Raw genomic sequence first — 26,313 nt, forward strand, 5'->3', positions numbered from 1 at the left:
CTTGGCCAAATCATTCCATCATTGCTTTCATCTGGACTCATTAGCCCTTGTACTGCGGACACAAGCAGACACAATAGTTCTCATTCATAAATCTGGCTGCCATTACAGCAGGGTGGCCACAGACACAGTCAAATGGCCACTCTGCGCATCCAACCTTTCTGTTGCCTTGAGGATGCGGGGCGTGTGGAGAATGGAGTGCGGAGGGAAAGACAAGGATGGCAGTGCCTATCAGGACCTTCTCAGAGCTCCCAACCTCAGGAGAGTCCTGCATTTATTTACACACCACCACTGACTGGAAATCACACTTGGTGTTTCCTCGGATTGTCGTATACTACCCGATAAAAGAAACCCAGGCTTCCAAATTTGGATTACATTTTTTTAAATCAAACCAGGGGCGCCTGGGTGGCGCAGTCGGTTAAGCGTCCGACTTCAGCCAGGTCACGATCTCACGGTCTGTGAGTTCGAGCCCCGCGTCAGGCTCTGGGCTGATGGCTCAGAGCCTGGAGCCTGTTTCCGATTCTGTGTCTCCCTCTCTCTCTGCCCCTCCCCCGTTCATGCTCTGTCTCTCTCTGTCCCAAAAAATAAATAAACGTTGAAAAAAAAATTTTTTTAAATAAATCAAACCAAAAATGCATGTATCAATTATAACGATTGATACTGACTCAGGAGATGGGTATATTCAAGAAATCATGGCAGTGCTTACAAGCAACATCTGAGGACACATGTTAATGTTTCGACGCTACCTTGTGGTCTAAATTGGGTGTCTCTCTTTAATGGCTTTCATGATGACTGGCTTAAGCCATCTATACTCAAGTGGATTCCAAAGTGTTTCAGGGAACTAGGCAATCAAGTGACCAATTTAAAAGATGTGAAGGAGCACTATTGATTTTTTTAAATGCTATTTTTAAGGGTTTTCTGACAGTTTTAGTGGTAGTTGGAAGAATGTCAAATTTACCCTTTAGTAGAAAAATTGATTATATGCAAGAGGGCGCAGCAATGTTGTTTTCTTAATCCTCAACTTATCCTGAACAGTGTTTTCTTTTCCACTGTTCTTTTATCTGAAAGGAGTTCATTTAAGAAGGAAAAAAAAATGAATGTACATCACGACATCCTTCTGTATATTTAAGTGGCCACAGAGAAAGTAAAACTCATAGTGTTCAAAATCAAGTAGTTTCTGTAATAATTAGTGGATTGGGTTCACTAACCAAGTACAAGGTTTCGATCTCTGGTCTTTGCTACAGAGCGTTCTTGATTCAACACTCCACGTGTTCTACTAGATCAAAGGTATGCCAAATCCTGGAATAAGGACATGAGAAAGAAAAAATAAAAATATATTCTCATTTTCTAAATAAAATACTGTTTTTATAAAATGTAAGAAATTCATGGGCTTACATAATTTCATCACAAAGTCCACTACATAGGACCAGTAAGATCAAAATTACATACTCTGCCTGTCACTTATCAGAACTATTACTTAGATCCTAAAAACACAAAGAAATTAACTGCCATGCTCCTTTTGATACAAATCACACCTTCCTATAGTTCACTATACGCTCTTGTGGCTTCTGTGCATCTACAAGACATAATACATATTTCTAAATATAATTTAATTGGTGTTAATATGTGGTATTATGTCTGCAAGCATCAAGTGGGAGGCTAGGAATTATGTGACCACTACAATCTCTGCATACACTTTATGAGTTATCCCGAAAAGTCACCATATTCTGCAGCTTTTGGGACCATATTTCCAGTTGCGATGTCTTCAGAGTAAGCCACCTACCATGGTAAAAATATCTCTTTTCATATTCCAAGCAATGTGACCGGGGGAGCCACCAATATTCAGTGGGTATCGTACATTCGAAGCCTTTTTTTTTTTTTAATTTTAATTAAATGCAAGAACAGCCTTGCTTGCAAAGTTAAGAATTTCAGGGAAGAAATATGGAATATCCATCTGCTCTAAATAAAAAGAAATTCTGCTTGATTACCTGGTTCATGTAAAGATGATAGAATCTTGAATCTTTTTATGGGTTCCTTAGATTTGAAGGTCAGAAATATTTCAGCTACCTGTGACTTACCCTGTTCGTTACAAGAGATACAAGGAGTCATTCCAGTTAGTCCATACATTTGTTTATCATATGCTGAATACGTCTCCTCAAGAGATGATTTATTTTAAATTTAGAAATGCTACTATTTTTTCAAAATATAAACTCCTTATATTGCAATACTATATAGATACTTTGCTTCCCCCATTAGTATCTTACATAACCATAGTGCGTCTGTCAAAACCAAGAAACGGATGTAGGAACATTACTATTAACTGAAATTATGACTTTATTCAGATTCCATCAGTTTTTCCATTAATGCCCATTTTCCACTGCAAGATTCAACACAGGATACATCACATTAGACTTGATTGTCATGTCTTCCCAGTTTCCTGTGATGTACAACAGCTTCTTGGTCCCCTCCCTCCCTCCCTTCCTTCCTCCCTCCCTTCTCTCTTTCTTTCTTCTTTTGTTTTCTTTTTTCTTTTCTTTTTTCTTCTCTTCTCTTCTCTTCTCTTCTCTTCTCTTCTCTTCTCTTCTCTTCTCCTTTTCTCTCTCTCTTTCTCTCTTTCTCTCTTTCTCTCTTTCTTTCTTTCTTTCTTTCTTTCTTTCTTTCTTTCTTTCTTTCTTTCTGCCTTCATGGTCTTGAGGAGGGTTTCTGGGCATCCTGTAGAGTGTCCTCCAGTCTGGGGCAGTCTGATGTCTTCTCAAGATTAGACTGGGGTCACAGGCTTTAGGGAAGATTACCACAGAGGTGAAGTGTCCTACCTTCCCTTATCACTTCATATCAGGAGGTACATGATGTCGATATGACATCATGAATGATACTGGCCTTCACCACGTGGCTAAGGCAGGGTTTGCCAGGTTTCTCTAGTCTAAAGTTATTATTCTTACCCTCTTCCCTATTCTTTGAAAGCAAATTACTGAGACCAACCCACATTTAGTGGACTTGAAGTGATGAGGACATGTTCCATCCTCAGGAAGGGGGATTATCTACATATATTCCTTGTTATTTCAGTAAAGAAGTTCTTCTTGCATATGTATTTATTCAATTATTTATGTATATTAATACGACATGTGGGTATTTCTTTTATACTTTGGGCTATTATCCAATATAATATCTTTTTTTTGCTAAAATTATTTCAGTTTTGGCCTTTGGGAAATCTTTCAGGTTGACTCCTACATCCAGTTGACATAATTCCATCCTGTTGTTTTTTGAACATGTCCTCAGTTTCTGGTACTAAATGATCCTCCTGGCTCATCTGGTATTTTCTTTGCACCACCACTAGAATGCCTAGTGCATGGTAACTTCCTCCCGAAGAACAGAGTATGGGAAGGGAGTGGGGAGTAGAGGAACTGTAAGCGATGAAATCTGCCAAACACTTTCTTTGCCGGTGATCAACATCAATATCAATAAGTCATATTTATAGTATGTACCCTTGAAATATTGTGATGAAAATGGTATCCTACCTCTGTGGACTTCCTCCCCACATAACCTGCACAACCCTGTCTAATCATAAGAAAAGCATCAGATCATCCCAATTTAGAGACATTCTACAAAATACTTAACTGGTATCCCTAAAAACTGTCAATATTACCAAAAGCAAGGGAAGTCTGAGAAGCTGTCACAGCCACGAGTAGGCTAAGGACAGAGGACTACCAAACGTAACATGGTCACCTGGATGGGACGCTGGAATAGGAAAGGACGTTAGGTAAAAACTAAGGGAGTGTGAATAGGTTAATAAAAAATGCATCGATCTTTGTCCGTTAATGTAACAAATGTACCATACTAACATACGATGTTCCTAAGAGAGGAAACGGAGTATGGGCTATATGGAGATTCTCTGTACTATTTTCACAATTTTTCTCTATTGCTAAAATTGTCCTAAAAATAAATTTAATTAAAAAATAGGCATGCAGCAAATATGATTGACTTGAGAGCAAGAACTGAAGACCCCGCTGACATTTTATCCCCCGAATTGATCGGAGTGATCGAGTCTGCATTCATTAATCAGAACATAAATGAAGCTGAGTATCAGAGGATAATTTGCACATGAATACACCACTAAAGTTTCTCTCCAAGTCTGAGTCTATCTAAAAGTTTGTCCTCGCAAAACTTAGAATTCTCTTATTAAGAGTAGAAATCAATTCCATTCATTTGTTTATTTTTCCAATTTTAGAAAGAATGGTGTTTGAATACATAATATAAGCATAGGCACTACTTGGTCTCGTCTCCAAGAAATGCTTCATAAAGGGGAGGGGACCAAAGTCTCCGGGTATCAGGTGAGTAGCAGATACAAGAGAAAGTCCTGTAGCCCACGGGGAGCCTGGGAGCAAAAATGAGATCTCGCAATTAAGAAAATGCCATAAAGTAAAACTGCATTTCTAGGTGAAAACCCCAATTCCCAGGGAGAATAATTACAATGCCATGATTCTTATTAAATGTTCCAGTTACGGGGGCTTGGAGACTTCATGCCGGACATTAAGTAGGAACAAGATGCTTATTACCATGAAACCAGGTTGGCTAAAGCCCAGGTATTCTGAAGAGGCAGGATTACATTTACGTCAATATGTTTAAGTACTCTGAAAATGGCAAGCAACACAGCGTCTTTCGAAGTGTTCCACATTTTACCTGTCCAAAGATTTGAACAGGGGCTCGCTGCCATTCTGTCGCTGTAATCTGGAACTGAGAGAGCAGGACCGCTGCCCAGGATGAGGGCATTGGTGGAGACAGGGATGGATACAGAAACTCGCCTTCCCCAGCCAGCTCCTTCTGTGCACCTTATCGATGCTGCTGGGGATTTGAAGACCCTCTGAGACATGCTCCAAAGCACTGATGACCCAATTCCTTAGGCCAGGTGACAGGTGATAAACTAGACTTTCAACGCCTGGAGCAAAGGAGAACGTGCTGGAACTGGCACATCTCAGTGTGAGCAGGTCCAACAGAGCGCAATCCCAGGAGGATGGCAGGACAGGCAAGCTTCACCAGTCCCCAGGCCCAGGAGCCTAGGGGCTCGCTAATTCCTGTCTCCCTGACATCTCCCATGGAAGGGAGGCAAAGCAGCAGCCCACTGTACCCCCCAGAGGAGCATGAGCTGCCGCACAACCCAGTCCCATCAAGGATGGTAGAGGCAGGGCTGGGAAGGATGCTAGAAGGGCCTGGCGGGGAGCATGAGGACAGGAGGTGTGTGCAGGTGAATGGGGTGACCCGCAAAGCACTGTGAATGACGGGAGCGGGGGGTGGGGGGGTGGCAACATTAAAGCAGCCCTCCCTCCCGACCCCGTCCTCTCCTGCACCCCTCGTCTCTGCCCCTTTTCCACAGTAGACTCAGCTGAGTCACCAGTGGTTTCACCAGATGACTGAGTGAGTCACTGCTTTTTGGCTGCCATTCCCTAGAACAGGCTTCTATTCAACTCCCTTCTGTGCTGTGATCTGGGCTGCCAGAGCCACAGAGAGGCTCATCTCGATTCTGCTGGCCCCGTTTTATCATGCAAACCACTCTTCTGTTAACCACTTCCTCTGTAAGGGAGATGCCAGCTGGTGCGCTCCCGCCAGAGAAACTGGCTTACAACCTAAAACCCAATTTTTCTGTGTATCCAAAATGCTTCCCCAAATGTGTCCTACTTCCGCAGTGGGAACGACCGCGTTGGTCACCCCTGGCTCACCAATCGTGCCTGATATATTTAGACTATCTCACCGTCCTGGGTACATTAATTTCCATTCCACTCGGCATCAACTTGGAAAAATTTCTCTCTTTCTATGCAGTCACTAAATTACAATGAAGCCTCACACACGACAATTGTGTATTTAGTGGTCTTACTTGAAGAATTAGGGTTTGGGGGAGGGGAACAGAATTGGGGCATATTTAAGAACCACAAACACGACTTCAAATTCAATACCGGGCACCCACATTCTTAAAAGATCCTTTAGTGACTATTACTAGGGATTGTCCTTGAGTGTCCCACCTCCATCCAGTCCTTAGACTTCAGCCATTTGGGTGGCGTCTCTCAACTCATTTCTCTCCCTTTACTTCTTCTCACCTCCCTACTAATTAAAAACAATTTTTTTTTTACTGTTTATTTTTGAGACACAGACAGAGCATGAGCGGGGAAGAGGCAGAGAGAGAGAGGGAGACGCAGAATCAGAAGCAGGCTCCAGGCTCTGAGCTGTCAGCACAGAGCCCGACGCAGGGCTCGATCTAATCAACTGCGGGATCATGACTGGAGCGGAAGTCAGACGCTCAACAGACTGAGCCACCCAGGCGCCCACCCCCCCCCCCCCTACAAATTTTAAATATTTGCAGTTGCTTCAAGGCTGCCATGTTGCCTGCCCCAAACACTGTCGCCAAACGGTGCTACAAATCGGTAGACATGGTGGAGACACGCCTCCAGAGCTCTGAAGGAGAAGGGGCCCTGTGCCTTTGAAAAGAAGGGTGGTCGTAAACAGGAAGTCTCTGCACCCTTTATGTTTGCAATACAGCCTTCAGGAGAAACATCTCTTAGAGACTAAGATACAAAGAAACATGTCAAAGGTCTGGCCTGTCTACCTGGGGAAGGTAATAACCGCCTTCCCCAGTTGTCTAGGGAGAGGCTGTTTTCCTTCCTGCCTCTCCCGTGAGAACTATGTCCTTTTTAGCCTCACTACCCACTTGAACAGGTCTTTGATTAAGAGATACAAAGAGAATGCCAAACACCCTCCATCTTTCTAAAACGTAACCAGGATAGGGGTATACGGCGTTGAGAGTTTCTAAAAAAAGGACGATCCTGTTGTTTGTTACAACTGTTGCACAGCTAAATCATACTATCATTTTTCACCCTTCTTTTAAAAGAATTAGGAAAAATGGGTAGATAGATTAAAGAACAAACCACATAGTCACTCCAAAGTGGTTGCTGGAGCAAGATAAAAATCAAATCAGCAACCGTTGCATGTAAATTAAAATACAAAGAGGAAATTCACTGCCTCTGACAATTATCTTATTTGTGGTTATTTTGTGACTTTTAAGGTAGGTTAAAAACATGAAATAACTGTAATATGTTTCTACTTAGATTTTTAAATGAAGGAGACCAGGTAGCTATATCAGAAGATATTTCAACAAGGCATATGAATTCACTGGGGAAAAAAAAATCACCAATTCTTCTCTTTAAAAATATATTTGGGGGCACCTGGGTGGCTCAGTTGGTGAAACGTCTGACTCCTGATTTCGGCTCAGGTCATGATCTCACAGTTCCTGAGATCCAGCCCTGAGAGGAATTCCTCTCTCTCTGTCCCTCCCCCACTCATGTCCTCTCTCTCTCTCTCTCTCTCAAAATAAATAAATAAACTTAAAAAAAAATAAACACGTATTTGGTATAGTTTTCTAAAGCACAGAAATAAATATCCGCTAAAATAGCAATTTACTCAGGATGGATGATTTTTTAAAACGAATCCTGGCATTCTGTGCTCAGGGTTTTCGAACGCACGCTGCATTTTCACAAAACCAAAGAGCTGCTCCCGATGTTTGTGGTCAGAAACACCTAGAATGGTAACATCAGGTACGTTGACAGTTGTTGGCCAAAATGCATCAGAATGACTCTAATTTCAAACTAAATGATTTCTTTTATGGCACAAAAAAGTTCGCTTACTTCCCTTTTTCTGATTCTAGTTCACATTTTACCTAAGAGACCTACCCTCTATATTGGAAGAAACAGAAAAATCCCTAAGGAAAGTGCTTACCCCATAACTGCTGAGTACAAGCAGCTGACTTAGAAGGGGCACTCTCTAAAGTGCTGGGAAGATACTTGTTTCTTTTCTTACTGTAACATCGGCATTGTACGACAAGGCTACTTTTATGACTGTGAACAAGCCTTTCAGTAACTCAATCAGGTAATTTTAAGGGTTGTTTGTAGGGAGCTCCATTTTTTCTCATTTTAATAAGTATATTTCTGTGCCTCTGTATTTTGACTAATGCCTCGTTTCTTTATTGTTACTCATCCCTTCGTCTTCTATCAATTACCCATTTAGAATCAAGTTGAAAATGAAGCCGAAGGGAAGGAGGACGCTATTTTAAATATATTCGTAAAAACGGCAAGGTCAATAGGTAAACGTTATTTTAAAATATGTAATGCAGAATACTGAACTTTTTTATCTTTGTGTCTAAAAATATATGGTCCATGTAGTTGCTGCTGATTGAGAGTTTTGAAAAACAGGGGGAAAGGCCAAGAGGTGGGACTGGTTGATAAATCACCTGATTTACCAAGGGACTAGAATTTTCTACCGAAGGACAACACAGCCAAACACTCACATCTGCAGCTCAAAGTCCCTAGCACAGCTTCATTCAACAGTGATGGCTAGTAAAAAGTGGTGAATGAATGACATAATTCATTCACAAGGATATTTTCTTTTTATTTCTTTAGCAAAATCTTTTTCTTTAAAGTTTTTTTATTTTGAGAGAGCAACAGCAGGGAAGGGGCAGAGACACAGGGAAAGAGAGAATCTCAAGCAGCCTCTGCACTGTCAGCACAGTGCCCGATGTGGGGCTTGAACTCATGAACGGTGTGATCATGACCTGGGTGGAAATAAAGAGGCGGACGCTTAACCGACTGAGCCACCCAAGCGCCCTGTTTCTTTAGCAAAATCTTAACATTCTCCCTCTCTCTCACCATCTGTTCCAACTATGTGGCCTTACAAGTATGAAAGCAGTGCCATTAACTGGAGTCTTAAAGAGAAAAGGGGCATATATGAGAAGAAGGTGGTTACCATTATAGACATGGGGTAAGTCAAACACCTATCAGTAAAGCTTGCGATACGTTCAAGCAGGAGCTGGTAGTTGGAAATGTAAAATGGGTAAAATATGAAAATGAAGGGCACACACTTCTAACATAACAGACTGTACAGGTAATGATCTAGATGTGAATACCCCAACACCACAGCTTTTAACACTATTCTGCCGATCATTTCCCCAGGCTGAGCCTTACACCTCCACATACAGGACCACGGAGGACATAAGAACCCTCTGACAAAACGCACCCTCCGCCATGACTCATTTCTCTGGGATGGCTCAGCGATCTATTCCCACGGCTGCAGGGATGTGCGTGGGACGTTCACTGGACACAGGCTGCACCCCCAGGCTTGCAAGATTTCACACAGATGCTCTTCTCCAGTGTGAAAATCCCCACAGACTATCCAGAGAACCTCCCTATTTAAAGTCAATAGTATCAGAGTGACTTAGATCTCCAAATGTCATTTGAAGTGACATTTAAATTATGAATGAATGGATGATAAAAAAAAAAAAGGCAGTACTGTATAGATTAGAGGCAATAAGTCTAGGTGGAGGGAGCAGCCTGCGATCAAGCCCTGAGGCATGGAACACTTGGCATGTTCAAAGAACTCAAAGGTCCTGGCGTGGATCAGGAGTGCTGACCACACAGGTGAAAATCCATGTTGGACACAGAATCGTTCTTCCAATCATGCCAGTCTGGAACTTTGTGACTTAAAACCAAGATAAAAATAAATGTTTCAGGGCGCCTGGGTGGCGCAGTCGGTTAAGCGTCCGACTTCAGCCAGGTCACGATCTCGCGGTCCGTGAGTTCGAGCCCCGCGTCGGGCTCTGGGCTGATGGCTCAGAGCCTGGAGCCTGTTTCCGATTCTGTGTCTCCCTCTCTCTCTGCCCTTCCCCTGTTCATGCTCTGTCTCTCTCTGTCCCAAAAATAAAAATAAACACTGAAAAAAAATTAAAAAAAAAATAAATGTTTCATTGGTGTTTTTTTATAATGCAATTTTAAAGGTGGATTTTTAAAAAATAAGGTGAATGAGGTAACCCTAATAAAAATGTAAAAACCCTGGGGCACCTGGGGGGCTCAGTCGGTTAAGCCTCCGACTTTGGCTCAGGTCATGATCTCACAGTTCGTGAGTTCGGGCCCCGAATTGGGCTCTGTGCTGACAGCTCGGAGCCTGGAGCCTGCTTCCGATTCTGTGTCTCCCTCTCTCTCTACCCCTGCCCTGCTCACGCTCTGTCTCTGTCTCTCAAAAAGTGAATAAACGTTAAAAAAAAAAAAGAAAGAAAAGAAAAAAAGTGTAAAAACCCTGAAGTCATGAAAGGGAGTCACTGATTCCCGGTTTTTAAAATGACCAACCCAAGTCACGTGGGGTCTACATTTCTCATCTGGGCTGTTGATGCTAGACTTAACTAGCAAGCATACTTGGACCCTCTCTTCTAGTCATTCCCAACAGGTGTTCAGTAGAATGCTGATTTTTAAAAGTTAACTGGAAATTTTAAAAATAATTCCAAAGCCAAATTTTGCTCAGCATGTGCTGAGTATAAAGAAACAAATTCTCAAAGTGCCTGGGTGGCTCGGTCGGTTGAGCATCTGACTTTGGCTCAGGTCATGACCTCATGGTTTGTGAGTTCAAGCCCCGCGTCTGGCTCTGTGCTGACAGCTCAGAGCCCCGAGCCTGCTTTGGATTCTATGTTTCCCTCTCTCTCTGTCCCTCCCCTGCTCATATTCTGTGTCTCTCTCTCAAAAATAAAGTTAAAAAAAAATTCTCATCTATATACATAGAGACATTATCTTATACATAAATAATTATATAACTTATTCAGCTACTACCTTCTTTTTTTTCCTGAGCTCCCTAACAACATTACAGCTTCAGGGGACATAATTTGGTCATTGCTGCTACAGGAGACTCAATAACGGTAAATCCCTCCTGGTACTTGTTTGCTCATTTTAAAATACTGTTTCTTTTTATATATTTTCCATTAAAATAATTATGAAGACTTAATCTTTAAGAACATAAAATGGGCTATTTAGTCCTTTAGGCATAGGAGATTAATTTGATGACTTTATTTTGGATTTTATTTCCAGTTGAGGTTTATAACTGGATGACAAAAGCCCATAATCTGGCCAAAAGCAAATGAGGGATGTGTAAAGTCAGGGAAATCTTCTCCAACAACTTTTAGAAGGGCTACTGTGTGACCTGAGGTCCTAATTTTGGATTGACCAAACTTGTATTTACTTGAATCATATCAAACGCCATACTAATTTGGCCTTATTTCACGGAACCAATTATTGTCTCAAAATAAATCACTAAAACCTCTGAAGAGAAATGCTCTTGTAATTTCTCTTGTAAATGCTCTTGAAATTTCTTCAGCATTCAAATGCTCTTGTAATTCTGAAAGATAGCGATGAATCTTTAACTATTTTGAAATCGGGTAACACGCACATGTTGCCAATGTAGTTACAGAGAGTTCCTGAGTACCTGTTACCCAGCTTCTGGCCATGATAACGTATACACACAACATACTGTCAAAACCAGAAATATGATGGTGCTACATTATTACTACTCAGGTCCAGACTTTATTTGGATTTGAATAGCTTTTACACACAGTGTGTGTGTGTGTGTGTGTGTGTGTGTGTGTGTGCGTGCGCGCGCATGTTGTGGAGTGGGGGGAGTAGATATCTTGTAAGGAAGGATTCTATCCAGGGAGTTTTGAAAAAAGATAGCTGCTGGAAGCAAGCTAATTAGACATCCACTGCTAACAATCTTGACCTCAATTAGGTGAAGGATTCCTAATTAAATCGTTACAGGCTTTTGTGTTAAATGGTAATTGAATGCCTAAAAGTTCTTCACAATTATATCATATTAACAAGAATGTATTTGCATTTTTAATGCTTTATTGATTTCCAATTCATGACAGGGCTGTTAGTTTTATCTTACCACACCATTGAAAGCTTTACAAATTGTTCTTTAGGGTTGACAAGCTTAGGGAACAGGTTAAAAAAACAACAAAGTTTGTGACCCACTCGGGGTTTTGCAGACTCCTGCATTTCAGCAACTCTTTGCCACAAATACCTCCACCTATTTAAATATAAATCTGTGGGTAAGAAGGCAGAGGACATGGTGAAACTGGAGATATGTGGCTAGGCCACTCCCTATTTCTTACCATTTTTATATCATGAAGCAAGACTTCTTTTATTTAGGCCTGGTTTTCAGGGGCCGCTATGAGTTGGTTTGACTAATTTAACTGTACACATGAAAACCTTAGGTTTCAATATGTCTCCTATTTACTTATTTAACATAAATTTGGGGTCAATAATGATATCTATGTTCATAAATACATATAGCATTAATTCCTCTAAAATATTTACCCAAATCTGTTAACAATACTCTAGTACTTGATTTTATTTATTGACTCATCTTTTGCATTGGCGTTGACCAGCCCACTGACAAAAACTTGTACCAGGTGGTCAAAGCTAGACTTTTTAAAAAATCAGTCTACCTACTTTACAATCAAGCACAGGCCTGAATGGATCTTTTGAACGTGAATTTAATTGGTCATTCAAAATGATGGGATTAATTTGAGAAGGCCTAAATGGATTCATGGATTTAAACAAATTGGAAAGAAGATACAACATATGAGTCTGTCTCAAATTCAGACTATTTTCTCCAGAAGTACAGTGATATATTTTCATTTTTTAATGTCAAAAGCAATTTCAGAACCAAATATTGTTGTGAAAATGTATCTCTTCCCCCAAATAATCCACCATGCCCCACCTTCCACCATCTTCCTTCATGCTGTGTTACACGCTATTTGTAGATTTCAGGGTCTTTTCAACTTGATTTTAGGAAGGGTATTTTCATAGATTATGCATTCCAGAGGCACCGCGTGCATTACTCACCTATATATGAGGGTACATTCCTTACCCGTATATTAGATTCGTCATCTGTTATAAGCCTCTGAAGCAGAGTCTTAGAAATCGGAGAGCTACGCACTTGAATACATTAACAAATGTAAACACAACATTTTTCTTAATCTTTTTTCATTAATGTCTCCTGGGACTCTGTGAGATAATGGAGGTTACACTAAATCAATCAGAAATTTTAAAATTAAAAAGAATTTTTTTAAGCGTTTATTCAATTTTGAGAGAGAGAGAGAGAGAGAGAGAGAGGGAGAGAGACAGAGCATGAGGGAGGGAGGGGTAGACAGAGAGGGAGACACAGGATCTGTTCCAGGCTCTGGGTTGCTGGATGTGGGGCTCGAACCCACGAAATGCAAGATCATGATCTGAACCGAAGTCAGACACCCAACCGACTTAGCCACCCAGGCGCCCCAGAAATTTAAAATTTTTTAAAAAGGAAAAATCTTTGCAAATACGTCCTGGAGAAAAACATTGGCTTGAAATGAGCAATTCTTACCTAATGTGTCAGTTAGGTGAATGCACACCTTCAATCATCAAGCAGACAGGTAATGCTAACTCTTCTGCTGTCAGCCATAAAATACTAACGACAGAAAGGATGAAAGAGTTAAATTAAAAGTTTGCTCTAGGGTATGTATTTCAAGTTCCTAATATCATTTGGGGGAATACAAATATTTTCTTGAAATTATTCTGATATGGTTAACAGTGAACAATTTTATTCAGATATAACTGGAAGTGAACAATAACAAATCAGCAAACATAATTCATGACAAGAGGGTCTCGAAAATACAGTGAACAAAGGGTGATCTTACCTCTTGTCTCCCACAGCAAACAGCCTGGAATGTTAAACTTTCACCTACTTAATTTCCCTCTTTCCTAGTATTTGATGCACTAACAGCCCTATACAAATTCAAGTCCTTGAAAAGTACTTTAAAATATTTAATATTGGTCACAGAGTATTAATCTACCAAAAAAAAATCAATATTCCTATTGATGTGTCCCTGTTAATCTGGTCTGCTCTTTGTGAACACTTACACAGTAAAATTCTGTCATAAGATCCTATGTTATGCACTCATCTATATTAGGAACAGTCCATTTCAATATTTCTACATTCCTGCTCATGGAATCATAGAACAGGAGGATTGAGATACTTCAGACGTAACATAGCTGAGTCCACCATAATGGATTCAGGATACAGATGGTAATTATTTCCCCAAATTTCACCATAACAAGGGCATATATGTATTTTCCAACTATTTTGCACTTCACCACTTTTACCAAATAAATGATTGAGCAGTTACTGCCAGACATTTCACACCATAGTTTTCAAATCAGTGACTATATCCTCGGTCTATCCAAATTGGGGCATCAACAAAGTGTGCCAGGCTCTGTTTATGAGCCTCCCCTGATCTGCTTAGCCAAGCTGGCCTTGTCTTTTTGTCCTGTTTTGCACACAGAAAGACCCCCAAGAACCACCTGTACCATTCTCGTGGCCTTAAGTATCATCGCATCCTAAACAACTGTTGTGTGGTATTCCTCAAAGGGTTAAAGGCTAGAGTCTGCTATAGCCTGTATCCTGTGTGACATCTCTTCCATGTTTTCCAACCCTCTGAATCTCTACACTACACCTGCATAGTTTCTCCAGACTTTTTAGCCCTAACACTACTTCTGTTTTCATGGGTCTAATCTTTTTTTTCAACTCATCCATTTAATTTTTAAAGCCAGTGATATAGTTTTCAATATGTGTTTTCAAAATCCACTACCGGCTATTTATTCAAAGAAAACAAAAACAATAATTCAAAAAGATATATGCTTCCTATGTTCAACGTAGCACTGTTTATGGCAGCCAAGGTACGGAGGTAATCCAAGTGTCCATCCATAGACAAATGGATAAAGAACATGTGAGTCGGTTAAGCCGCCAACTTTGACTCAGGTCATATTCTCACGGTTCATGAGTTTGAGCAAGACGTCGGGCTCTCTGCTGTCAGCACAGAGCCTGCTTCAGATCCTCTGTGCCCCTCCCCTCCCCTGCTTGCTTGCTCTCTCTCACTCTCAAAAATAAATACACACTAAAAAAAAAGATATGATAAACACACACACAATGGAATATTATTCAGCCATAAACAAGAATGAGACCTTGCCATTTGTGACAAGGTGGATGGACCTAAAGTCTATTACACTAAGTGAAATAAGTCAGACAGAAAAAAGACAAATACCATATGGTTTCACTTACACATGGAATCTAAAACACAAGACAAATGAATAAACAAAAAACAAATGAATAAACAAACAAAAAACATATACAGAAAACAAACTAGGGGGGGAGAAGGAAAGGGCACAGTGGGTGAAAAGGAGTGAAAGATACAGGGCTTCCCATTATGGAATGAATGAGTCACGGGAATAAAAAGGTACAGCATAGGGAATATAGTCAATGACACTGTAACAGCGATGTATGGTGACAGAAGGTAGTTACAATTGTGGTGAACAGAGCATAATATAGAGAGTGGTTGAATCACTATTGTACACCTGAAACTAATGTACCACTGTCAACTATACTCAAATTTAAGAATTTTCTTTTGAGTGACTGGTGGCTCAGTCGGTTAAGCATCTGACTTTGGCTCAGGTCATAATCACATGGTTCGTTAATTCAAGTCCTGCATTTGTAAACTTGAGCCCCGCTTTAGGTGAGCCCCGCTTCTCTCTCTCTCTCTCTCTCTCTCTCTCTCTCTCTCTCTCCCTCACTCACTTGAGCCCTCTCTCTCTCTCAAAAAACAATTGTTTTTTAGAAATTTAAAAATTTGGAAATTTCATTTCTAAGAAGTTCATTTTTTTCCAAATGTGCTTTATCTTTTAAAAATCTTTTTAATGGTTGCCCTAGACATCATAATATGCTTTTATAACTAACTTAACTATATTTTCAAATAATACTATACTGTTTCAGACACCTTAAAAAAGATTATGAGCCAGTCCCCCTCCCATCCCCTGTAACATTGCTGGCATTCATGTCATCGTCCATACTGATCTATTAGATCAATTAAGAATATGATGAGATTTTGTTTTACTTCATTATTTTTCCAGTGCTTTCTCTTTCCTTTTGTAGATCTGAGTTTCTTCTTTCTGAAAAATTTCTTTTAGCATTCCTCACAGGACATGATTGCTGGCAATGCACTCCCTGTTTTAGTTTGTCTAAAGGAAGTCTATTTCTCTTTCACTCTTGAAGGGTGATTTTGCTGGATATAGAATTCTAAGTTGGTGTGTTTTGTTTTTCTTTCAACACTTAAAAATTTCACTCTGTTCTCTTCCTGCTTGTATGGTTACTGACACAAAGTCCACTGTAAATTATTATCCTTGTTCCTCTAGAGATAAGGAAATACCTTTGTGCCCTCAGCTTCTGTTAAGATTTTATCTTCGTCTTAGGTTTTGTGCACTTCATTTCTTGTGTTTTGATCCACTCTTAGACATTTGTCAATACTTGGTTTGCATTAATTTCACAATCTTTAGTTCTTGGGTTCTGATTACACATATTTTTTTCCCGACAACTCTTGCTAATATGATTTTTTCCTTTTAATATCTTGTTATTCTGAAGTGTGAGCTCATCCTTGGTGTATCTGTTTGGGAAAAATCAACCTCTTGAGCTGATAAAGGGTCTTTTTTTTTCTTTTTGTAAGTATGTTTTTAACTTCTGCAAGGTAGTGGTTGCAATATCAACTGTGGATAAATTTAAATTTATTTCTCAGCCTGAGTTTTTCCCAATTACAACAGTATTATGAATTTGAACCCCAAATACATATGAGGGCATGCCTATGCTTATAAATACTTAAGCAATTTTTAAAAATTTACATCCTAGACTGAAACAGGCCAAGTCCTTTGCTTGCTCCTACATTAAGAGGGTAACACTTGGAAGTATCAGTTAAGAGGTCTTCAAGTATTTCAAATTCAACCTATTTGGATGTAAACTCTTTATCTCTTCCCTCATAGATTATCAGGACTACGATGGAATTATTGTGATGATTTAGTAAGGTATAGTGTGGTGGTGAATCCCTCAACAAAACATCATCGAGTTACAATACATCAACATAGTCAAGAGTTAGTAAATTAAACATTGTGTTTGGCATAGTCACTTAAAACTAGAGGCTTTAAACCACCTAGAAGAATTCCTATCAGGCCCTGTATTGGCCTTATAAGCTAATTCCAAAAGAAAAAAAAAGACTTAAAAATTAATTACCACTATATAAATATTTTATAATTTCTTCAGAGCATAATGTCAATATTTCAATGCAAAATCCCTTGAGCCTGACTTCTGGTTCATGAGTTGCTAATGCTGTTAGTTATTTGCTATATTGAGATCCTTTCGCCCATAAAGAAAACTGGGTTCTCTTAAAACAAAGACTAATTTTTGATTCCCCCTCCAAACCCACCTACCCCAAACCTATACCCCTCCCCCCGGCCAGCTCTCCTCTCTCAGGAAATGGCAGCTCTCCTCGAGGTGTTCAGACTAAAATCCTGGGGTCATCTTGATTCCCCCCTCTTTTACCAATCCTATCTACTCCTCCAGCAAATCCTGAAAACCTTACCTTTAAAACGTATCCAGAATCCAAACCTCTCTCTCCAGCATGTTTGTTGTAAGCTGGTAATTAATCTATGTGCTTCTATCTTTTCTGTACTCCACAGAACGACCAGAGAGAGCCTCTATTATTTATTCAGGATACGGCACTTTATTTACTGAGTCAGACCACATCACACCCTGCTCATAACTCTCCAATGACTTCTCATCTCACTCAGAATAAAATTCAAAGTTCTAAAGCAACATGCCTCAAAGACTCTATGTGATGCAGCCAGAAAACAGAATGTCTTGCAACTCAGTTAATGTAACTCCCTTCTCCAATGTCTATTCCTCAAGGAGACTGTCCTGGACCAGGGGACATAAAACTATAGCACATCTCTTGGGGCACTTGGGTAGCTCAGTCAGTTAAGCTACCGACTTCAGCTCAGGTCATGATCTCGCGGTTTGTGAGTTCGAGCCCCGCATCAGGCTCTGCACTGACAGCTCAGAGGCTGGAGCCCGTTTCGGATTCTGTGTCTCCCTCTCTCTCTGCCCCTCCCCTGCTCACGCTCTGTCTCTCTTTCCTTCAAAAATAAATAAACCTTAAAAAAAAAAAACTATATCACATTCCCCTGTCACTCTATCCCTTCCTCTGTTGAATTATGCTTTCTTTCTATCCACAGAATCACCTAGTATTCCTACACACTTCTCGACGTTTACTCATTATCTATTGATAATAATCTGTCTCTGTGGAGTTTGCTGTTATTTCTACAGGAGCCAGATCACTGGCTGGGAACAAAGTAGGTGCTTTATCAACATCTGTTCATTCATCGAAAAACATTTGTTTCACTATATTTAGTGTTCAGAATAAAGTGTTGAGCCAAATGTCCATGTGTTCAATACATTATTAAACATAGAACAGTAAAAAAATGTATATTGGTTCTATAAAGGGTGTATAAACAGAGCATCTCATCTGCTTTAGGGAATGACTCACTTCTCTGAAGAACTGACATCTGTACAGATATGGGTGGGTGAAAGGTATTTTGAGTGACAAGGGCATTTCAGGTTGAGGATCAGCGTGTGCAAAGGCCCTGTGGCAGGAAGGAGCAAGGCCTAGTCATGTAACTGAGAGAAGCCCAATGTGCCTGTTGAACACAGGAAAGGGGGAGACTGAGAGTAAGACAAATAGTGGGCAAAGCTCAAAAGTCTGCACAGATCTTGATAAAAGTATTCTCGATCCTTGGGCAACTGAGCAGTTAGTGCAGTTTGAAATATTTAGATCAGGCAATCAGGTTCCCAAGTAAGAAGACAATTGTGCCTCCAGGGAACTAAATGCAGAGACTTTTGCCATAATCTGCAACATGAACTAGGAAATGGATTGCAGCCTATCTGTGGATAGTTTCCTAGAGACATCCGGAGGTTGAATTGGCATTGCCTGATGACTAATTAGACTCTGAGGAAATTGTTAAGTATCACAAACACCTCCTAGATGAATGGTTTGCTCAGATGTAAGGACAATGGCGCTGTTTGCTGCTCTGGGAGGGAAAGGAAGGTGCGAATATGAATTTGGATGCACACGCTTTTCTCTCCCTCAGCAGTGATATTTAGAGACTGCATTATTGTTCCTGAACAAACTCGGCCCTCCAATTTCTGCAAATTATGTTGGTAAGAGAGCTGCTCATTTTAAAACTATCCTCACATGTATGACTGCATCTTAAATGTGGCAGATTTTAGAAGTGTCCCAGCAAATAACTGTAATACATTATAAGGTCCCTTATGACCTTTATTTTCTCTTTGCTATGCTGCTGTGGAGTGATTTACTCATGCTTGTTTGCAGGACAAGGTGGGGGAATTTGAACCTAAAGAATATTTTAAAAAGTAATTCTTGTCTCCAAACAATTTAAAGTTTGAAATATGCAATAAATAATGTCCAAATAATAAAGTAATACATCTTCTAGGAACAGTTCTCTGTATAAGAAGCAGGTCTCATGGATTATCTTCATTGCCAATAATCAAAATCTTAAATCAGAGGCAAAATATTAGCTCCTGAAATATTAGTGTCAGTAGAAAAATACAGAGATGCTTCATCATTTAATTTCAGTAGAGGCTACCTCAGGGTTTTCTTTCTTTTTGTTTTTAATTAAAAAATTTTTTTTGAGACACACACATACACACACACACACACACACACACACACACACACACACACACACACACAGTGTGAGTGGGGGAAGGGAAGAAAGAGAGGAGGAAAGAGAATCCCAAGCAGGCTCTGTGAGATCATGACCTGAGCTGAAATCGAGAGTGGGACACTTAACTAACTGAGCCTCCCAGGCCCCTCAACCTGAGTGTTTTCAAATAAATGACAGAAGTAAACTCAACAGAACATTTTATTAATTTAAAAACTGGTCATAAGTGGGTTTGAAATAATTCTATTTTACTGAAACATTATGAAAATATAGATCTTGAAGTCAACTATTTAGGTTTGAATTATGAAATACTTAATCATTACTTAGATGGTTTAACAATATCAAAATATCTGAATAATTATCTATTTTCACTCTTTATATAAGTGGCTGCTACTCTATGGAAACAACCACAATTGTATATATATATATTATTAAATTTAAATGCAATATATTAACTTTGCATCTTGGTTCAGAGTATAATATTGAAGAAAACCAAAAACAACATTGCATCTAACCCATGAGGGAATAACACACACACACACACACACACACACACACACACAAACACACACACACACACACACACAAACCCACCCACCCACCCACCCACCCATATATCTAGCCATTTTCCATTACTGCAAAGTATATTCTGACTTAGAAAGTGAGCCAAATGTCCCACAGAAAGGAAAAATCACAAGCAGCTCTCTTTGAAGTAGATCTGACTTGAACAACCTAGAGCTCAAAAGCACATTGAAAAAGAATCTTTTCATGATTTGAAGGAAGTCATCTCACTGTTGCTGAGCATGACTGGGTAATCAGAATTGGAGTGGGAATCTATAGGGAAAAATTACTTTAACACAGATTGGTTATCCTTGAGGTGTGATTCAGTCGGTTGGGCATCCAACTCTTGATTCCTGCCCAGGTCATGATCCCAGGGTCGTGGGATCGAACCCTGCATTGGGCTCTGCGTTGAACATGGAGCCTCCTTAAGATTCTCTCTCTCTCCCTCTGCTACTCTCCCCCCCCCACCTCTCAAAAATAAATAAATTAAATTAAATAGACTGGTTATCCTTACATGAATAACTAAGCCTTACATAAAAGATAGGATTACCATATTTGGGTTTATATAACATGTATCTTGATATTCCAGAGACAATATATTTGGCAAAATTACTAGAAAATCATGTAATAATCATTTCATTATTGAACAGAATTTGTATAGAAGAAACTTCTTACTAACTGACAAGGTTGGGCTCTTACGAAGAAAGCTGCTGTAAACACTTGTCTGCATGTCTGTGTGGGATATAGGTTTTCATTCCCCAGAATAAATATCTAGGAGTTGAATTGTTGGGTCAGAAGGAAAATCTATGTTTCACTTTTTAAGAAGCCCTCAAACTGTTCTCTTAAATGATTTTATAATTTTGTATCCGTCCCAGTAATGTAGGACGGTTCCAGATGCAAGAAATACTCACCATCCTTTGGTACTTTCAGGTGCAGTTGTATTTCACTGTGGTATTAATTTGCATATCCCTGATGACTAATGAGGTTGAGCATCTTTTCACCGGCTTCACAGCAAATTGTATATTTTGCAACTCACGTGTTCAACTATTTTGCCACTTATTTTAAATAATTTTTTTATTTCAGAAAGTTTTAGATTTATAGAAAAATTTGTGGACACAGTACAGTGTTCCCTTACACCCTTGTCCCAGTTTCCCCCATTATTAATATTTCATATTAGCATGGTGCGTTTGTTAATTTAAATGAGCTGAGATTAAAACACTACGAAAACCCATACTTTATTCAGCTTTCTTACTTTTTACCTTATGCATTTTTTCTGTTCCTGGATCCCATTTGTGATAATGTGTTATATATATAGTAATCATGTTTCCTTAGGCTACTCGTGAAAATTTCTCAGACTTCTCCTATTTTTGATGACCTTGACAATGCAGAGTAGTGGTCAAGGATTTTGAAAAATGTACCTCTACTGGGATTTTTCTGATATGTTTCTTATGATTAGCTTAGGGTTATGGGTTTCGGGAAGGAAGAACACAGGGGTACAGTGTAATGTTTTATCACATAATATCAAGGGTACATAAATCAATGTGACTTATTTCTCTTGATGTTAACCTTGATCTCCAGGCTGAGGTAGTGTTGGTTGGGTTTCTCAAGTTACTCTATATTTTTCCCCTTTTCCATACGGCGTTCTTGAGAAGGAGGTCACTGGTGCAGCCCACACTGAGGAGAGGGATTTATACTTCAATTCGCCGGGGGCAGACTATCTACGTAAAATATTTGCAATTCTTCTGCAGGGCAGATTTGTCTCTCCTCCTCCACTCATTTATTAATATCTGTATGGACTCACAGATTTTATACTTATTTTATACTTTGTGTTATAATCTAATACCACTTTATCTCTTTTATTGCTCCAATCAACCCTCTTTAGCCATTGGGAACTCGTTCAGTTGGATCTTGTGTTGCTTTGACATTCACTGTAGTTTTTTGTTTGCTTGTTTGTACCATTTCCCTACTTTTCAGCACTGCAAGACACACCAGGCTCACCTTGTGTCTTCTGTCCCAGTTTCGTAACTAGCATTTTCCCAAAGATCCCCCAGTCCTTTGAGTGGAAATGTGGATGTCTAGCAGAGATAGTTTTCCTTATAAAGTTTCATGTGAATAGGGTTTTTTTAAATATATTTTTTTAATGTTTATTTTTGTTTTTTAGAAAGAGAGACAGAGCATGAGCAGGGCAGGGGCAGAGAGAGAGGGAGACACAGAATCTGAAGCAGGCTCCGGGCTCTGAGCTGTCAGCAGAGAACCCGACATGGGGCTAGAACTCGGCAACGGTGAGATCATGACCTGAGCCGAAGTTGAACGCCCGACCAACCGAGCCACTCAGGCGCCCCCAGAGAAAAAGTTCTTAAATAATAATTTGGTAAAGCAGGATAATTCAAATAATGTTTATTTATCAATTAGTACTTTGTATTTGAATCTAGGCTTTGGAATCTATGTAATGGCTCCTACTAAACCTTACAAAAGCCGATCATGCTTTCTAGATGTTTTAATTATTTTAAAAACCAGTCTGCCAAAATAGAATTTTGTGACAGGTGTAAAATTTACTGAAGTGGCCTTTTCCAGCTATTCTTGCCAACCTAACACAATCTTGGGGATAAGAGAAGCAGGCTAAAGTATTTATTATATGCCTGCTCTACCTGTAGTTTTCTTCCAGTGAACCTTCCTGTGCAAGGTGCAAAGGCACCCGACACACTGCGTTGGGGAGACAAGGGTACTACATTCTAATGATGGCAAACTCCTGGAGACACCATTACATTTACAGTCTAGTTTCAATTGTGCTCTACATTAGGTACATAATACAGATATTGTAAAAATCACTTAGGAGCCTTGGGTCACTTTCTGTTAGGTGAGGAGGTTAGATTAGAGGATTTAGCAAGATTCTCTCAAGCGCTAACATGTTCTGCTAACACAATGCAACACAGAATTAAGAGTTGAAGTACTGAGTATAATTACTACAAGAGTTCAGAGAATAGAAACGATGATGTTCACTGAAACCACGGGGGAGGAAATGATGAAATATGTGTGACAGGGGATTTCAGGCGACCGCAAAATATTTAGTGCTTGGATTTATAACCAAAGTCAAACGTTTACGACCTGGTAATCACCCTTATGTTTTATTTCATGTGACAACAGCATCGCTAACCTGAGCCACTTTCAATCAAACTGATCGGTTGTTTTATTAAACAGCTTAATGCTTATTACTGGGCTGAGGTCTAACAGAAATGTAGGACAGGTGGTTCACTGAAGAATAAAACACAAAGGTTATTTTAAGCCGAACTTATTTGTAAGAGTACAATTCCTGTTCTTTTAGTTGTCCCTCACTAATGAACTGCTCCTAGTGCTAACAACAATCACTGCTGGCTGGAAAATAAGATGGCTTTTTAAATGATTCCCAGACGTTAGAGAATTCTGGTTAGAGATTCTACTTGAGTTATTGTTTCTGGCCCCAAGAATTGTGTGAATCCCCACTTGCAATCAGAGAGCAGCATAGAGAAGGATCTACCAAGTGTGGCAAATAATGTTTGCTACCAACTGCTGCTCATCATTTTCTCTGACAGATTCAGCTCACGATTAGAGGCTAAAGTAACATTCCCCACGGTGCTGAGATGTGAATTCATGAAAATAGCTGCCATCGGTAAACATTTTAAGTGTTGAAACAGCCATCCGCTTCCAGTGCCAGGGAAAAAGATATGGTATAATGAAATTAATAAAAGGAATAGATGTGCTTCCTGGATTCAGATCCTGTAGCACAGGGAAATTCGCGTGTTTACGGGAAGAAGGTGAAACAAAATTTTATTTTGTGCTTCTGATTCCCAAAAGCAAAATGCCCCAAATTAAAGATTTGGGAAGATGTTTTGGCTACATTGAGAAGCTTTCACAAAATCACTTGGATGGTAGTTAAAGCTCAGATGCTAAAACTTTATCAACGGGACTCTGCTCTTGCATTATTCCTTATAAAGAAGTTTTCATTACCGTATTACAGTGTGTTTTCTACTCTTCTTGCTAGGTTGGTAATTGCTAACTGAAGAGAACTTATATCTGTTCACGTAGAAAAAAACAAAAGTAAACAATAGGAAGAAAGCAGATGGGAATTAAATCCTGAATAACAACCCAAGTTCTCTTGAGCCGATATAATTGACGAGTAGAAAGAACTCTCTTTTTGCAGCAAATCAGAAAACCAAGAATCTTGCCTTTACCACCAATTCGATGTGGAAACAAACAATTCATGTTATGTGTCAGGGTTTCAGTTCTTACGGAAACAAAATGAGTAAATAGGAAAGGATCATCTGTAAGATTTCTTCCAGGCATAAATAACTGATATTTACGTTAGCGAGAACACTACTGCCAGAGCAGAACCTTCAGATAAAAGAAAGACTCCACGCTGGTAAAGAAAATAAATAGAAAAAGGAAATCAAACACTAAGAAGCTGGCTAGACTTACACAAAAAAACCTGACAAGAATCCCATTTGTAAGGAGGGGTATTAGACCATAAAAAAATAGACTGTTTGCATGTTAAAGTCTGGCCTTCATAACATAGATGAGGAAATTGGCCTCGGATGAGTGCAGGGCCTGGTTTGAAGTCAGGGAGTGTACAGAATGTGAGGCTGGAATCGAGGATCCCCCGACTGCCAGGAAGCTGTCTCCAGGGCACCAGCTGCCCTAGCGTCATTCTGTCATCACCGCCACATTCGTCATGATATTACATGTTCTTCCTCTTCCTTTCAGCCGCTCATAGAGATTAGATTTTCCTCCATAATCATTCATTCAGCAAGTATTTATAGAGCACATATATGTGTCAGGTACCACTCTCTAAGCAAGGGATACACTGCCGTAGATGATGGGGCATTTTTCTGTCATTAGAAGCACGCACAACAAATGTTGTGTGAAAATATTTCTCTCGGGGCGCCTGGGTGGCTCAATTGGTTAAGCATCCAACTTCAACTCAGGTCATGATCTCACAGTTCGTGGGTTCGAGCCCCGCGTAGGGCTCTGTGCTGACAGCATGGAGCCTGGAGACTGCTTCAGATTCTGTGTGTTCCTCTCTGTCTGCCCCTCCCTATGCACACTCTGTCTGTCTCTGTCTCCAAAATTAACATGAAAAAACATTTCTCTCTGGATGACATTTCAGGCTTCTCTAAGCACTTCTATAGTCAAAATGAAGTATCAGCTCAGATTATCTGCTGTATATGAGCAGACAAAAACTGAACATGGACAACGTGCTACCATGATTTAAACATATTCCTTTGAAAAGATACAAGTTTGAAACAAAAATTACCAAGGCAAGTCTTTTCTGTTTCCCAAAAATACTCAAAAAAGCTATGGATCTTAAATAGATACAGTAAGTGTGCACAGGATGAAATTCATCCACTTAAACATGAATCCATCATTCTCAGAAGTGCTGACGGGGAAGAAACAATTGTAGTTTTTTGTACAATTTCAAATTTACTTACCTTATCTATTTAAGTATTTGGATATTTATTATAATTACATGTACTTAATTTTTAAAATTTTGAAAGGCTATTAATTATAGAGATGTAATTACAGAGATTAATTATAGAGATAATGATGCCCCAAAGAAATCAATTCTCTAATACAGAACACCTATGGGTAACAGAGATAAATAAAAATGATAAAAATACTAAAAAGAATGTTTTTAAGGTTTACATTAGTTTTCCCCATCCGTAGCCTACAATGTTATGTTTACTCATCTTTAGAAGATGTTAACATGACCTCTATAAAAAAAAAATTCTGTAAAAATTTTTACTTATAGGGGTGCCTGGGTGACTTAGTTGGTTAAGCATCCAACTTTGGCTCAGGTCATGATCTTGCAGTCTATGAGTTCAAGTCCCAGGTTGGGCTCTGTGCTGACAGCTCAGAGACTGGAGCCTGCTTCAGATTCTGTCTCCCTCTCTGTCTGCACCTTCCCCTGCTCACGCTCTGTCTCCTTCTCTCTCTCTCTTTCTCTCTCTCTCTCTCTCTCTCTCAAAAATAAATAAACATTTAAAAATATTTTTTAAATTTTTACTTACATAAAAATGCTGACCGGACATGAAATACAAATTAGGTCTACATTATCCTTAAAATTCCCCTAGCACTAGACAGGTACTATGGGTAATTCTGGTGGTACTCAGGATAATCTTACATACAAGCAGATGAAGAATCCTTGAGAAGATGTATTTAGATGCCCAAACAATTTAGATCGCTTAATAAATAGGCAAAATCCAAATAAGCAAGCCAACAACAACCCAAACATTGCATGATAAACTTTATAAAACCAACCGGCAAGCCAAAC

General features: G+C 39.6%; 1 long non-coding RNA gene across 10 annotated transcripts in view; it reads right to left on the reverse strand.

The window, feature by feature from the left end:
- LOC109494948 overlaps positions 1-26,313 on the reverse strand; it is a 415,303-nt gene that overhangs the window by 69,864 nt on the left and 319,126 nt on the right. For 7 of the 10 annotated variants that reach the window (XR_006590573.1, XR_006590572.1, XR_002738562.2 and 4 more), the window contains 3 exons: positions 13,216-13,299; positions 1,986-2,076; positions 1,206-1,296 (listed from right to left, as the gene is read on the reverse strand). The exons of 2 other annotated variants lie outside the window; for them this stretch is intronic. This is a non-coding gene — a long non-coding RNA (uncharacterized LOC109494948). The remainder of the gene's footprint in view (positions 1-1,205; positions 1,297-1,985; positions 2,077-13,215; positions 13,300-26,313) is intronic. One more of the 10 variants, XR_006590571.1, reaches the window with a different exon arrangement.

The sequence above is a fragment of the Felis catus genome, chromosome E2 (genome assembly GCF_018350175.1).
Source record: "Felis catus isolate Fca126 chromosome E2, F.catus_Fca126_mat1.0, whole genome shotgun sequence".
NCBI classification, from domain to species: domain Eukaryota; kingdom Metazoa; phylum Chordata; class Mammalia; order Carnivora; family Felidae; genus Felis; species Felis catus.